General features: G+C 34.0%; 1 protein-coding gene across 4 annotated transcripts in view; it reads right to left on the minus strand.

Annotated features, from left to right (window-relative positions):
- The window catches only part of MSRB3 (methionine sulfoxide reductase B3), a 233,819-nt gene that overhangs the window by 203,627 nt on the left and 15,393 nt on the right, over positions 1–14,799 (minus strand). The window lies entirely within an intron of this gene.

Consider the following 14,799-nt stretch of genomic DNA (forward strand, 5'->3'; position numbering starts at 1 on the left):
AGACATCATTTCTAACATCAATATAACCCACAGAAACAAAAGCTCTGTGGGAGGTCCTTTTAAATAATTTTTAAGAATTCTTTTAAAAATAACTTTTAAGAGTGAAAAGTAGAAAGGGGGTTTCATGACCAAAAGTTTGAAGACTACTGGTCTAGACTCAAGTCATCACTTAACAAAAAAGGGAGACTAGATATGACGATTAACACAAAATAAACAAATAAATAAATGTGTGCATTTATGTGTGTACATACATAATTTTACTTTGAAATAAACATTTTAATCCAATCTTCTCTTTCTTTGCTTTATGAATGAAAAAAATAATTTACCGTATAAATTAAAGTTGCATGGTCCTTTAATATATTCTTAAAGAGAACTGGGAAAGGTAGAATAGCAAATTCAACTCAAACAGTTATTATGTGCACATTGTACTTATTAAATGCACTAGAAATTAAGAAGACAAATTAAAATGGCCAAAGACCCCGACTTCAGGAAATTTGCAATTTAATTAGGGGAAGCAGCACAGCATCAATTTAAAAATGTTAGGTGATGAATATGATTAAGAAAAAGATTCGGACAAAACAATTCAAGGATATTTGAGAAATGAGAGATCACTTCTAGCTAGGAGGATCCCATGAAGAAAGTGGTAACTTACACTTGGGGCCATGAAAGAAGAAAAGAGTTTTAATTGGGTAGAGGAAGATAGAGGGAATTGCTTTCCAAACATATGGGACAGTCCTCATAAATGCATGAAAATAGGGAAAGCAGACTGAGATCCTGGTGGACAGGTAAGGGAATTTGCCTGGAACAGTGTGCATAAAGGGACACAGCGTGACTTTGGCTGGAAGACCAGTGACAGTGACCTGGCTGATTTGAAATGACTTTCACCCTAAGAGTGGATTGCACTCCTTTCTTCTGCCTCCAGGTTTTCCTGGCTCCCTTCAAAACTCAGCTCAAATCTCACCTTTTGCAAGGGACCTTTCCTGGGTTCCTTCCCCATTCCCTACTCCACACCTCAACTACCACAGCTAGTCCCTTCTCTCCTGATATTAACTCTCATCTGCTCAGTATACAGAGTGTCCCAAAAGTCTTGGGGTAGTTTTATAGTTTGAATTAGTGAGTTCCTTCCATCGTTCGGGTTAGACGGTGCAATGGATAGACTGTCAGGCCTAGACTCAGGAAGACCTGAGTTCAAATGTGATTGCAGACACTTGACCCTGGGCAAGTCACTTAACCCTGCTTGCCTCTGTTTCCCCATTTGTAAAATGAGTTGGAGAAGAAAATGGCAAACCTCTACAGTGGCTTTGCTAAGAAAATCCCAACGGGGACCATGGAGAGTTCAACATGATAATGTTTTTCCCATTAGAATATAAGCTCCTTAAGAACAAAGACTGTTTTTGCCTTTCTTTGTATTTTATAGAGGCTTAGCTCAATGTCTGGAACATGCAAAGTAAATATTAATTTTTAAAGTTTAATAAAAACATTGATAACTTGTCATTGATTGATCAAATAAATTGTACAATGCCTTTCAAAGTCAGGCAATGTTCTAAGTTCTAGGGATAGAGATAGAAAGTTTAAAATCAGAATTTGCCTTTAAGGACTTTAAATTCTAATGAGGAATTCAAGATGAATAATGTACCTAGTAAATAACCAGACACACATAAGATATAGATATACAGAAAGAAAGAAAGAAGGTTATCTAATAGATGAAATGATCTTACTATATTTTAACAAAGCATTTAATCAATCTTTTCTGACATTCTTACAGCAAAGACAGAGATTCATTGGGTTTGGGTTCGGAATGAAGCAAATGATGAGAACTAAGTGATCAAACTTTTACATTAGGAAAAAAAATTAAAGTAAACATATATATTATATATATATACATATATGTATGTGTGTATATATATGTATGTATGTGTATATATATATATAAAATCTTTTTGGTTTTGCTTTTGATTTTTGCCAGTGGGGGAGTGGAAAAGGTTCTGTATTTGGAGTCTGGAGCTCTTGGCTCTATATTCAGCTCTACCCATGTGACTCCAGACCATCATTTTCCTCCCCTATAAAATGAGGGTCCCTACCAGCTTTAAGTCTATGTTCTAAAATATTATCAAACAATATTCCTGGGGTAATATAATGATGAGAGACTAGAAAGCGTTTTTTTTTTCTTTTTGGTTTGAAAACGAATCATGCAAGTATATCTCGAGGTGTGAACATCAATAATTTTTAGAGGACAGTTTCTTCTTGCCATACTTTTTTTTAATGCAAAATATTTCAAAATCTTGATGCCTATCACTATTATAAAATATCCAAGTAAAACGCTGCATTCACCAGTCAGATCCTCCCAAGTTTTAAGAGAAAAATCAACCTTAGAAATGGTTTGGGATACTAAGCCTCTAGAAATTCCTCGATCTTAAAATTAGCGAGTCCTGTTCATTTCCTGAACCAAAAGAGAAAAAAAAAAGTCTGTCCCTTGTCTCTTTTGACCTCCTTTAAGAACAAACACATAATATACAGTAATATATTTTGCCAAATCACTCTGGAATCTATCCGACAGAAATCTGCTTGTATTACCATGCCTGAACTCTGACTTTTCCAAATGAAACCCACGTCAAAAGCGCCACGTTTTTGCATTACTAATGGGAGACAAAAGGGAGCAAAGAGGGGAAGGTAAGCTTCACAATGCCCTGCCTGGAAGAACCATTAAACAGAAATAAACATGTCATTTTCACGAGTGACTGCAGGACCAGTAAAAGAACATTCCTCTGGAACAGACTACTGGCCAATAAAAGATCAAAAGTCGATAGCTAACTATACCACAAATAATTTTTTTTTTTTAAAAGATGTATGGGGGGGGGGGGATGCGTGAGGGTGGAGCAAGTGACCTTCTCTGTGAGGGATAAAGTGTGCGGTGAAAATGTAATTTTATCCAGCAAAGCTGCAGCCTTATTGTACTTCTGCAGCTGATCATAAAAACCCTCTTCCTATTCTATTTCATCAAATGCATTCCCAGGCAGCCTGACCGCCTTCCAATCACAGCAGCCATCTGGCTTGTGTCAAAGCTCGGCCAGCCAAGCGAGCTACAATGCCGCGAAAAGCAGTGATGTCACTCCGCTCCGCGGGTCAGGCCGGGAACAGAAACCCAGGCTGCAATTAAAAAAGCCTTGTCCCTTCCACCGAGGAGCTTCCAGCCTGCGGTGACCAACTGTTATTTGATAGCAAGCCTGGTCCCGCTGTTACCCGAATAGCCAGTGCGCCATCTAGTGGCAAAATTATTTTGCCCTTTTTTTTTGTTTTTTAAATTACGTTCAAATGCAGTGGTTTGTGCAAGCAAACGGGTCTTGTCTTTTGCAACAACAGAAATAGACCTCCTATTCAATATCGTGTATTTTTAAGTAGTTGCAACGAGGGATGAACAAACGATTTGGGACGATGTCTCCAATTTCAAATAAACTGAGCGACCATTTCAGATCCTCTTAAGTTTAATAATCACCATAGCTAGCATTTATATAGCATTTTAAGATTTGCAGAGAGCTTCATAGATATTTTGTTTTACCCTCATACGCAATCCTAGTCAAACAATAATAAATAAATAATTATATACAAATAAAGAATGATCATTTCATGATTCTGTTAGACAATAGGGGCTAATAATAGCTAGTATTTATGTAGCACTGAATTTTGCAAACACTTTACAAATATCTCATTTTATCTTAAAAAAACATTCATCTAATAATAATAATTCTCAAAGAATGACTACTTCGTGATCCCGTTAATCAATATGGTATTATAGGAATAATAACAATAGCTAGCATTTGTATAATATTTCAAAGGTTTGTAAATTGCTTTACAAATATTATCCCATTGATTCAGGCCCGTTCTAATGGACTTGTAATAGACAAAGCAATCTACACCCAGAGAAAGGGCTGCAGGGATTGAGTGTGGATCACAACATAGTATTTTCACTCTTTTTGTTATTTGCTTGCATTTGTTTTTTTTTTTCCTCATTTTTTCCCTTTTTGCTCTGATTTTTCTTGTGCAGCATGATAATTGTGGAAATATGTATAGAAAAATGGCACATGCTTAACACAGATTGGATTATTTGCCATCTAGAGGAAGGGGTAGGGGGAAGAGAAGGAAAAAAATTTGGAACACAAGATTTTGCAAGGGTGCATGTTGAAAAGTATCTATGCAATATGTTTTGAAAATAAAAAGCTTTAATAATAAAAAGTGACCAAATAAAGGTTCTAAATAGTGAAAAAAATTCTTGTTTTATCCTCAAAAATTCCATTCATTTTATAATAATAATTCTCAAAGAATGACCACTTCATAATCCTGTTAGTTGATATGTTATTATAGGAATAATAGCAATAGCTAGCATTTGTATAGTACTTTAAGGTTTGCAAATTGCTTTATAAATATTACCTTATTTTATTCTTACAAAAATTCTTATATAATATTGATAAAAAATAATAATTCTCAAACAAATAATGACATGTAATAATCTTGCTAATATAGTATAATAATGATGATCATGATAATAATAATAATGGCTAGCATTTATATAGCACTTTAAAGTTTCCAAAACACTTTACAAATATTATTTTATTTTACCTTCACAGTAACTCAGGGAGACGGGTGCTATTGGTGTTCCCATTTTTCAGAGGAATGTATAACCTATATATTTAATACTTGTGAAAAAAATAAAACATGGAAAATCCAAAAGATGCATGCAGAATAGCTCTACCTTATTTTATTTTATTTTATTTTATTTTATTTTGCATTTTATGGTGAACTGAGAGAAATAATGGACTTCTCTAAGAATGAACATATCACTGCAAAGCTTAAGTTAAATGTCTTTTTGTTTTCAAATGATAGAAGAATTACAGTAAGTAATTAGAGAGCTCTGTGGTGAGAACCCAAAAGCAACAGAATGATGCTATTTTTGAAAATGCTCAGCATTTTCCAACAAAGGCACTTTTTTCCAAATAATTTCCTTTCCTTAATTGCACCATTTATAAGAATCACATAACCTCAAAGTTGAGAGGGACCCAAGTCCATCCAATTCAAAACCTGTCTATTTAGGAATCTCGTCTACAACACTCATCCATTTTTCGTTTAAAGACTTTGGCTGTCCATTTAAAGATTGTGACAGTCCATTCTGCTTTTCCATGGCTTTTGTCATGAGGAAATTTTCCTTTACATCTTACTATGTTACTTTCTTACTCAGTCGGCCCCTTATGACTTCTAAAAATAAATTGCAAGTTTTTCTGTCCAGATTTTACAAATCCTTTATAACCTGGCCAACATTATTTCTACAGCCTGAAGAGACATTACTGTCCCTCCTTACATTCCAGCAAAGTGTCCTACTTCATACATATCATCAGATCTTTCATCTCAGTGCCTCTGCAGAGTGTCTGCCATTCCCAAAAGGCTCCATCTCTTGAAACCCATACCTCCCTTCAACATCAACTCAAGGGACACCCCCATCAGTCATGACGTTTTCTGCTTTCCCCACCCCATTGTTAGTGCTTCCACCACCACTCTTTAATTACTTTAATTTTGATTTAATTAAAATATATTTGCCTATCTGTGAACATTCCTCCTCTCTTCCTTCCAGAAGAATGGGGACTGATTTTTTTTTCCTTTTGCAAACCCAGTGTGCACCACAGTAAGGGTTTAAAAATTCTTTATGTTGAAGCAATTCTAAGTTTGCCTCTTAGCAACTTCCACACATGGCTCTGTCCTCTGGGGTCAAATAGAACAAAATTGTTCTACATTCTTTAGAACATAAATGATAAATAAATACATGTTTTAATGTGTAATAGAAAATATTGATATGTTTTACTAATATTGTTAGAAAAAGGCTTTTTTAAAATCTCCTAAGCTTTTAATGATTGCCCACTCTTACATATCATCTTTCAAAGATAGAATTATGTGCTTTTCTGAAAACCAAAGGACATTTTAAGAGATTCTACTTCCTATTTTCCTAAATATAACAAACTATTTTAAAGTCTCTTATTCTGGACTGAAGTCGTAAATATCAGAACAAAAAAATCAGGGAAGCAAATTGAAGGAGTGCTCATATTCTCCTTTACCATAACGTGGGCCAATGAAGAAAGATTAAGCAACAAAAATGAATCCCTTCACCAGCCTGAGGGAACTGGCTCTCCTGCTAGAACTGGCGTTGGTGTCTACTTTTTTGCTTTAACTTAATGGAGGTATTAAGGCAAGGTCTGCTTTTCTCACATTCCTTCCCCATGTCATTCCACATGTGAACATATACACAGCTTTCATTTGCAGAATTTTAGGCATTCATTTTCTGATTTTTCTATCATCGTAACTAATGGAGTAAAAATTATAGCAGATAGAACTAAATCATATTCTCAAAATCATGTCCAAGTTCACTAAAGCTAGCCCACTGTTTTATAGAGTTGCCTTAGTACTATTTGGCTAAGGCCAAACAATGACTATTTCAGATTATTCAAAGAAATATTTGTGTACTACATACTCCCAGGAAGAAAATCACAAACAAATCAATTTATAGAGAATAGCAGATTCATTTTTATTATCCAGGGCATTCCAGGTGTTCTAAGCATATTGATCAAACCAATTAACACTGTCATAGGTTTCTGATATTTTCATTGTATTGGAATAAATTCATTTTAGAAATTATTCATTTCACTGATATTTCTAAAAAATAGCATTTTCAAGGCCACAGAAATCATTAGACCCAATCTAAATTTCAATTTGGGAATTTTTTTTTCTATTACAAAATTCATGGGCACTAGGTGGCTCAGTGGATAGAATGCCAGGTCTGGAGTCAGAAAGATTCATCTTCCCGAGTTCAAAAGCAGCCCAGGCTGACAGGTTGTTTAACCCTGCTTGCCTCAGTTTCCTCATCTATAAAATGAGCTGGAGAAGAAAATGACACTCAACTCCAGTATTCCTCAAATGAAGTCACAGAGTCAGATACAACTTTAAGTAACTGAAAAGCGAACGTTGCACCATTCTATGAATACAATTTCCAGTGAACATTGCACCATTCTATGAATATAATTTCACTTTTAAAAATTTCTAAAATGAGAATGCGAAATGAACTATGTGTTTAATTTAATAAAACCTTTCACTAAATTCACTTTTTTCTCAGAGATTCAAAGAATTTTATAAATTAGTTTATAACTAAGTTAATAAGTTTTGCTGAAGTAAATTTATAAGTTTTATAAGTAACTTTATAAGTTTTGCTGATTATCAAATTCACTAAAAATAAGGTGCTACCTACTTGGCAGTCACTAGGAATCATATTTTTGTTTTTGTTTTAACAATTGTAGGCTCAGTTTATTTCATAGAAAGTTCAGCCCATAGCAAAATACATGTTAATATTTGTGACTTCAGGCAGAATTAACCCAATATCATTATCTTAGCTCTAGCCGGAAAACTACTTCCAGGGCTATCAATTGTTTCTGGATATATGAACGGGGTCTTAAAGCTTAGGATATGATAATGGAGAAAAAGCATATTCCAAGATGAATATATGTTAATCACCTACTGAGTTTCTGGGCATTGTACTAGATACCAGGGAGACAAAGATAAAATAAAAAAAAAACTATCTTCCCTGAAGGAGTCTATAGTCTTGGGGAGCAGGAAGAGAGCTAACAGAAAAATGAAAAGGATATACAGTTATCCCTTCCACACTGCAATTTTTCCCAGGGCAGTTATGTTATATTGTGGGTCAGCATTAAATGGGAATTTTGGAGAGAGTTTTGCTAATAGACACCACCACAGATAACATATGAAGGCCAGCAGATGACAGAAAAAGTTTAGCAACTTAGAAATGCATAAGAAATATGTATTGTGTTATATAATATCAACATATTTAATTTTTAATACCATAATAAGCCAGACTTCTCTGGTATGAAGAGGGGGTCTAAAAATTTTATGTTATTAAATAGGTTACTAAACTTTAACCCACTTTTCTTTGAAGAGAGAAAGAGAACCATAACAACTAATAGGATAGGAAAGACATTCTGGGGGATGCATAGGAGAAAACCAAGAAATCTGAGTTAGAGACAAGAAGGAAGTGAATTGCAAGCACTGGACAAAGACATGGTGCTGGGAGATGTGAGCTCTATTTGGAGAAACAGAAGAAATGGATATCATTTCTTCTAAAATGTAGAGTATATGCATAAATTTGGAAGGGTGGGCTAGAGCTAGATTGTGAATGGTTTTAAATGGGCCCTAAAACTCTGCCCCAAGATGCCACAGAGGGCTTGAATATCCAGAACTCAAAATTTCAAGAGGTCAGCATGGCATTCAGGTGACATGGGATAACAGTAGTCAGTTACCAAACATCACAGCTACCGGAGGAGTTTGGTCCTGGCATACAGTCCCAATTTAAGAACTTAAAGCTAGTAGATCTGTTGCTTATCAATTGTTTTTAGTCATGTCCAATGCTTTATGATCCCCTTTGGGATTTCCTTAGCAAATATATTGGAGTGGTCTGTTAATTCCTTCTCCAGTTCATTTTACAGATAGGGAAACTGAGGAAAACAGGGGTAAATGACTTTCCCAGGGTCACATCACAAGTAAGTGCTCTTTGGTCGGATTTGAACTCAGGAAGATGATTCCTTCTGCCTCCAGGCCCAGCAATCTACCGCGTAAAAAAGCTAAACCAAGAGATAACTCAGGCTGAACTGAGAAAGTGTAGAATGTGTATGTGGCAGCTAGGGGTCACAGCAGAGTCACTGATCACTCCCCAGCAAAAAGGCACGGTCAGATGAGTGCTTTAACAAGATTATTTTGGCAGCTATTATCTAGGATGTCTGAGAGAGCTTCTAATTAGGAGACAAAGCAAATACTTCAAAGTAGGAAGAGAAGATAAGGCTGAAAGGGTAGGTTAGGCTCATGACTTATGGGCCAGAACAAAAAGGTCAAACACTTAGGATTAATTTGGTATTCAACTTGATCCAACAAATAATTATTAAGTGCCTACTATGTTCAAAGAAAGAAAGAGAGAGAAACAGATAGAGAGAGAGAAAGAAAAAAAAGAGAGAGAGAGAGAAAGAAAAGGAAGGAAGGAAGGAAGGGAAAGAGAGAGAAAGAAAGAAAGGAAAGAAAGAGAGAAAGAAAAAAAGGAAAGAAAGAAAGAAAAGAAAGAAAGAAAGAAAGAAAGAAAGAAAGAAAGAAAGAAAGAAAGAAAGAAAGAAAGAAAGAAAGAAAGAAAGAAAGAAAGAAAAGAAAGAAAGAAAGAAAAGAAAGAAAGAAAGAAAAAAAGAAAGAAAGAAAGAAAGAAAAGAAAGAAGAAAGAAAGAAAGAAAGAAAGAAAGAAAGAAAGAAAGAAAGAAAGAAAGAAAGAAAGAAAGAAAGAAAGAAGAAAGAAGAAAGAAAGAAAGAAAGAAAGAAAGAAAGAAAGAAAGAAAGAAAGAAAGAAAGAAAAGTCTTTCTGTCAGGGACAATTCATCCTTTAGCATCACTTAGAGCACCTGTAAAATATGGATGGCTCTGGACCCAAGGGTGAGTAAAGACTTAGGTCTGTAGTTATATCCTGTTGGAACTCAGACAGAGAGCTCAGGATTATAAGAAATTATGACAGGTTCCTTCCATGCTGTTATCTGCAAAGAAAGATTTACCTCTATTTCCAGGGTCATAGTCATTTGAGATTATAAATTTCTTGGAACTAGGGACCAGGTTATTAACATTTATACCTTCCCCAGCACCTTGCACCTAGCACACAGTAAATATTTAATATTTGATGAATGATTGAAGAAAACTCAAAGATTCTTGCTATTAATGAACGAGTCTGGAAAACGTTTCAGTGAAGAAATCTCTCATTTTGAAATCTTCATATTTGCTTACTATAAAGACACTCAATCTCAAGTGAATCTTCACAGTATATTGGAGAGTTATGAAATATTGAATAATATTTTATTCATATGTAGCCAAGAGTTATCAGGGCATCGTATATCTTTTATCAAATGGATATCTTTAAAAGAGAAACCTCTGTTGCTTCATCCACTTGAAATGCAAAATAGGAAACTCTTAATTTTTCAAATTTGTTTCAAACATCTTTTAAAATGAGTTCTTTGCAGAGCTATAAATCCAATCTGTTACTGGGTTTTAATGCAGACATCACCACCAAATACTGCTATGGACATTGGGAAGGGAAGAACAATGGAATAATGAAAAATCAAAAAATTCTCTAGATACTTTGAAGTTCTCCTCCAGCCAAAGATAAGGGAAGGATGGAGACCCATAGTTTCTTCTTCACTTCTCAAAGCAATATCTTTGGGGAGTGAGGGGGATGTTGAAAAGTCACTCTTGCTCTAGTTTCTAGAATTAATCCCTTTTTCATTCCCTTGATAATGTAGATAATCTTGGGAATATGTGCAAGTATTCTGCATATCTGAACATAATTCTTGTGTTCTTGTACAACTATTTCAATTCAAAGGACTTTTCCACTTAGTTTAAAACCTATAATCGAATTGATTGATTGGACATTTATGTTATGACTCACTCTTAGAATGAGGTTGAATAAGTCAATGAAGTCTATCTTTACACAAGAAATCTTTTTGAAATCACAGACATGGTTTTTGTTAAAAATTTGTTTTTACTTATTAAAAGCATTGAATTTTCTTCAGGAAAATCCCTGTCCTTGATAGCCTATTCTGCATGTATACTTTCAAGATGTCATTTTAATTCATTAGATTTTATGCCATTTGCAACTTAAGCATTCATACAAATCAATGCCAATGATAAATACAGGGGACTGTATTTTCTGAATTTAAGTTTCTTACTTTGAGTATCTATATTTCCACTACTTAAAGTGTCTATATTTTCTTTGCTTGTTTTTTTTTTACATGTCATATTAAATTTTCTGTTCAAACTGATTATTTGTCCACTATAAAAATTGTTTTTTCATTTTTTAAAACAATTATAAACAACAAAAATGTAATGCAATTAAATCTAATTACTAAAAATCTCAGTTGATTATATCTGTTTTTAAATGTATTTCCATTTTTAAAGGTACATAGGTTTGGGGTTTTTTAATCATCTCATTATATCTTACTTTCCAAAATAAATAATATTTAAAAGTTATTAGATATTAGAGCATTTTTAATTTCCACATAAAGACTATTTAACATCAATTTATATGCTTCATATTCATATGTGTCAAATTGCAGCAACTCATCTTTGTCATGATTCTATGCTACCTAATGATGACATTGGCAGATAATCTACTTCTAGCAAGATGAAACAATTCAACTTTGACTTCATTTGTGTACAACATGGAATGTTGAGAAAAGCAAGCAGGATGAGAGAGAGAGAGAGAGAGAGAGAGAGAGAGAGAGAGAGAGAGAGAGAGATTGCAATCTGGGAGTCTTCTGTATAAAGATGATAGGTAAAGCATGGGAGATTCCCCAAAAGGGATCTAAAGGAAGAAAAGGAGTGGACCAAGGAAAGAACCTCAGGAACACCTCCATTTAGAGGGTGAGATATGGAAGATGAATTAGCAAAGGAGTCACAGAAAACCTCAGCTCTATAAGAGAGCCAATAGAGAGCTGTTCATAAAAGTCCAAAGTACTGATCATCCAAGAGGAACAGATGATCAACAAAAGAGTAAGATCAAGAAGGATAAATACTAATAAAAGATCAGTAAATCTGACAATTAGGAGATCGTTGATAACTGTGTAGAAAGCAGTGAGTGAAAAGAGGAAAGATGAAGTAATGAATATAGACATATTTGCAAAGATTTTAGTTAAGAGAATTTGAAAACAAGAAGATACTTTTAAGTCAAGGCCTTTTTAAAACTTTTTTTTACTCTCTATCCCTTTTTTTGCCCCAGAAAATTTTATGTGATTCCAGATGAAAAGGTATATAAAATAGGTATATATATATATATAATATGTATAATGTTTACTGATAATAAATCATAATTTCATGACCCCCACATCTACTTACAAGATTCCATACAGGATTGTGACCCACAAATTAAGAAGTGAGGCTCTAAAAGATATTCAGTTCTTTGATACTACAGATTAGTAGTACTCAAGAGAGAAAGGAACCTGCCCAAAATCACCCAATATGACTGACCTAGATCCAGAAACAAGTTTTAGGTTACTTCTTCTTATTTAATTGTATTTTTCTCCATCTTTAAAATAGGAATGATGATCTTATTGTTATTACATTCCTCCCACTGCTGTTGTAAGATAAAGTCTATATAAATTATAAAGTGTAATTGTGATCTATTTATCATCTATACACTTCATAGGGAGAAAAAAAATACCATTGTTTTCAACCACTATGTTCTTTGCCTTTAAAATGTTGCTAAACAAATCATTTAATCCTGATTGCCTTGCAGCAGAAGGAAGGGAAGGAAGAGGAAGAAGAGGAGGAGGAAGAAAAGGAAGAATAGAAGAAGAATCACACATGGAAAAGGCTTTAAAGATCACATGGTGAGGAGATTATTATTTAATTCAACTATCTAATCCAATTATTTTAATTCAATTAAATTTATTTTTATCAGTGAAAAAACTAAGGTCAAATGTTAGTTATTTGATCATAATAGTTTATTCATGACAACCAATAATAAATAGTTGCTGTTGCATTATCTGTAAGTTGGAGCAAATTTTTCATATTAATCCTAGTTTAGTTAACTTGGATTTGTTGAAAAAAATATGTAAATTGTCCCGTCTGACCAATAATATTCCACTGTTAAGTATATAATACAAGAAGATCAAAGAGAAAGTGCCCTAATTACTAAAATATTTGCATTATCATTTTCTGTAGAACTGCCCTCATTGTTTCTAGCCAATGAGGAAAGACTTGAATACTTTGGGGATCACAAAGTAATCTCCTTAATACTTGAACATGTGAAAAGCTGTTGAACCAGGGGTTTTTTAAAAGTTTATAACTTTTTCAGCTTTTGTCTTCTTTTCCTAGCTAAAATCACAGCAGAACTATTTGAGTTTATCTGTGTAAGGGTTAGAGAAGAAAGTTTATGCCCTTCTTCCATCCCTCCCCACTAGCATGACACTCTTTCATGGAGCAGGAGGACTCAACTAGCTAATTTTAAGCCTTGACATCTAGCTGCTGTCATTTAATTTTGTGTTTCTTTGCCTTGTCATAGATAAACAAAGAACAATCCTGAGGTGGATATGTATATTCTAATATTCTATATGGAGTGAAGTGTGTGAGTTGAAGAAGTTGGAGAACCTGGGTCCTTTAGGCAGAGGTGAATGGGAAGGGGATAAGGGAAGAAGGGAAGGAAGATAGGAGTTTTTGCATCAGAGAAAACAACCACTAGCAAGAGGATAAATCCACGTCTAGTCTGACTTGCCAGAAAACTGGGACCTAGAGAGATTTTTTGGAGTGTAGAGTCAAGTTGGTATGTTAAACATCTCTTCAACAATCTTGACAAATATTTTATGTTTAACTTCCCAAGAAAGTATAACAGTACTTACAAATTTTTCTTGTAAGATTTTTTATAAGTACTTAAAACATTTTCTTGTCAACCTATGCTTATTAGAAGCTTTTATGTTAGTAACTTTTTGTGTGTTGAAAATAATAGTTATTCTATAACTAATTCATGTTGAATCCTGAATATGTTTCCACTCCTCTTTTAAGGAATACTTTAGACATGAGACAATCTAAGCTTTAAATAATCTTCCTCCAGGTTTCAGGGGGCAGACATAATAGGCAAAATAATTCCACCCTTCTTCAAAATGGTCAGATTTTCCAAGGACTAAATCAGTCAAAACATGAATGAGTTTTAAGAGCAGAGGGTCCCCTTAGTGAAGGATAAAAGGATACAATACTTCAGTTCTTTAGGTTCACAAAGAGTTGTAATTGTTATAGAAATATATCTAAAATAATCATCATAGTCACTGAAGGATCAGGAGACTCATGTACGAGGTGGCAACTAAGCTAAATTTAAAGAAAACAAGGGATTCTAAGAGGCTGAGGGAAAGAGGAAGGCATAAGAGACAGCTCATAGCAAGTAGCAAATGAAATGATAAAAAGTGATGAGGGAAGCCAAATCAACAAGCATGTTTTTTTAAAAAAAACTCCATCATATATTGGAGCACAAAAACTAATAAATCTGGCAGAAAACAAATTGCAAGTATTGAGCCCTTTCAAAAATCTTAAGTTGCATAGAAAGTTTGCATGTATTTATGAAAAACCTAAAATAGGAATAAGCAAACTCATTCAATTTAAACATCAGCAAGAAATTATAATATTAACATGTAACATTAACTTACTATAATTTTATATCAAACTCCAATGGCTTTGAATTTTCATAACAGATTCTTTGTACTTAAAATTATATTTTTCCCCTCCTGTAGAATTGTTTTCTTCCTCCAACTACAATTGCCAACAACTTGGTTACAGCTTAAAGGATCAGTGCAGCACAGTACAAAATTTATTTATGAGTAAAGTCGAGAGAGAGAGAGGCAGAGAGAGAGAGACAGAGAGAGACAGAGACAGAGATAGAGACAGAGAGACAGAGAGAGTTTTTGTTTTTCCTATTCAACTTTTTTTTAGTTCAGAAAATGCCTCAGAAGAGACTGTTTTAAAAGAAAAAAGAACAAAACAAGAAAAAATCAAAACACATTTTAATGTACCTTCTTAATGAGCTAAGAATTGGAGATAAAAAGAAAAACCACAAACAGTTCCTGCCCTAAAGGCGCTCACAATCTAATGGTGAAGCCAAAATGAGAATAATTATTTATAAATAAGATATACACAGGATAAGTCAGAAACAATCAATGGAGGGGAAGGCATGAAGGACTTCTTATAGAC

The sequence above is a fragment of the Antechinus flavipes genome, chromosome 5 (assembly GCF_016432865.1).
Source record: "Antechinus flavipes isolate AdamAnt ecotype Samford, QLD, Australia chromosome 5, AdamAnt_v2, whole genome shotgun sequence".
Classification (NCBI taxonomy): Eukaryota; Metazoa; Chordata; class Mammalia; order Dasyuromorphia; family Dasyuridae; genus Antechinus; species Antechinus flavipes.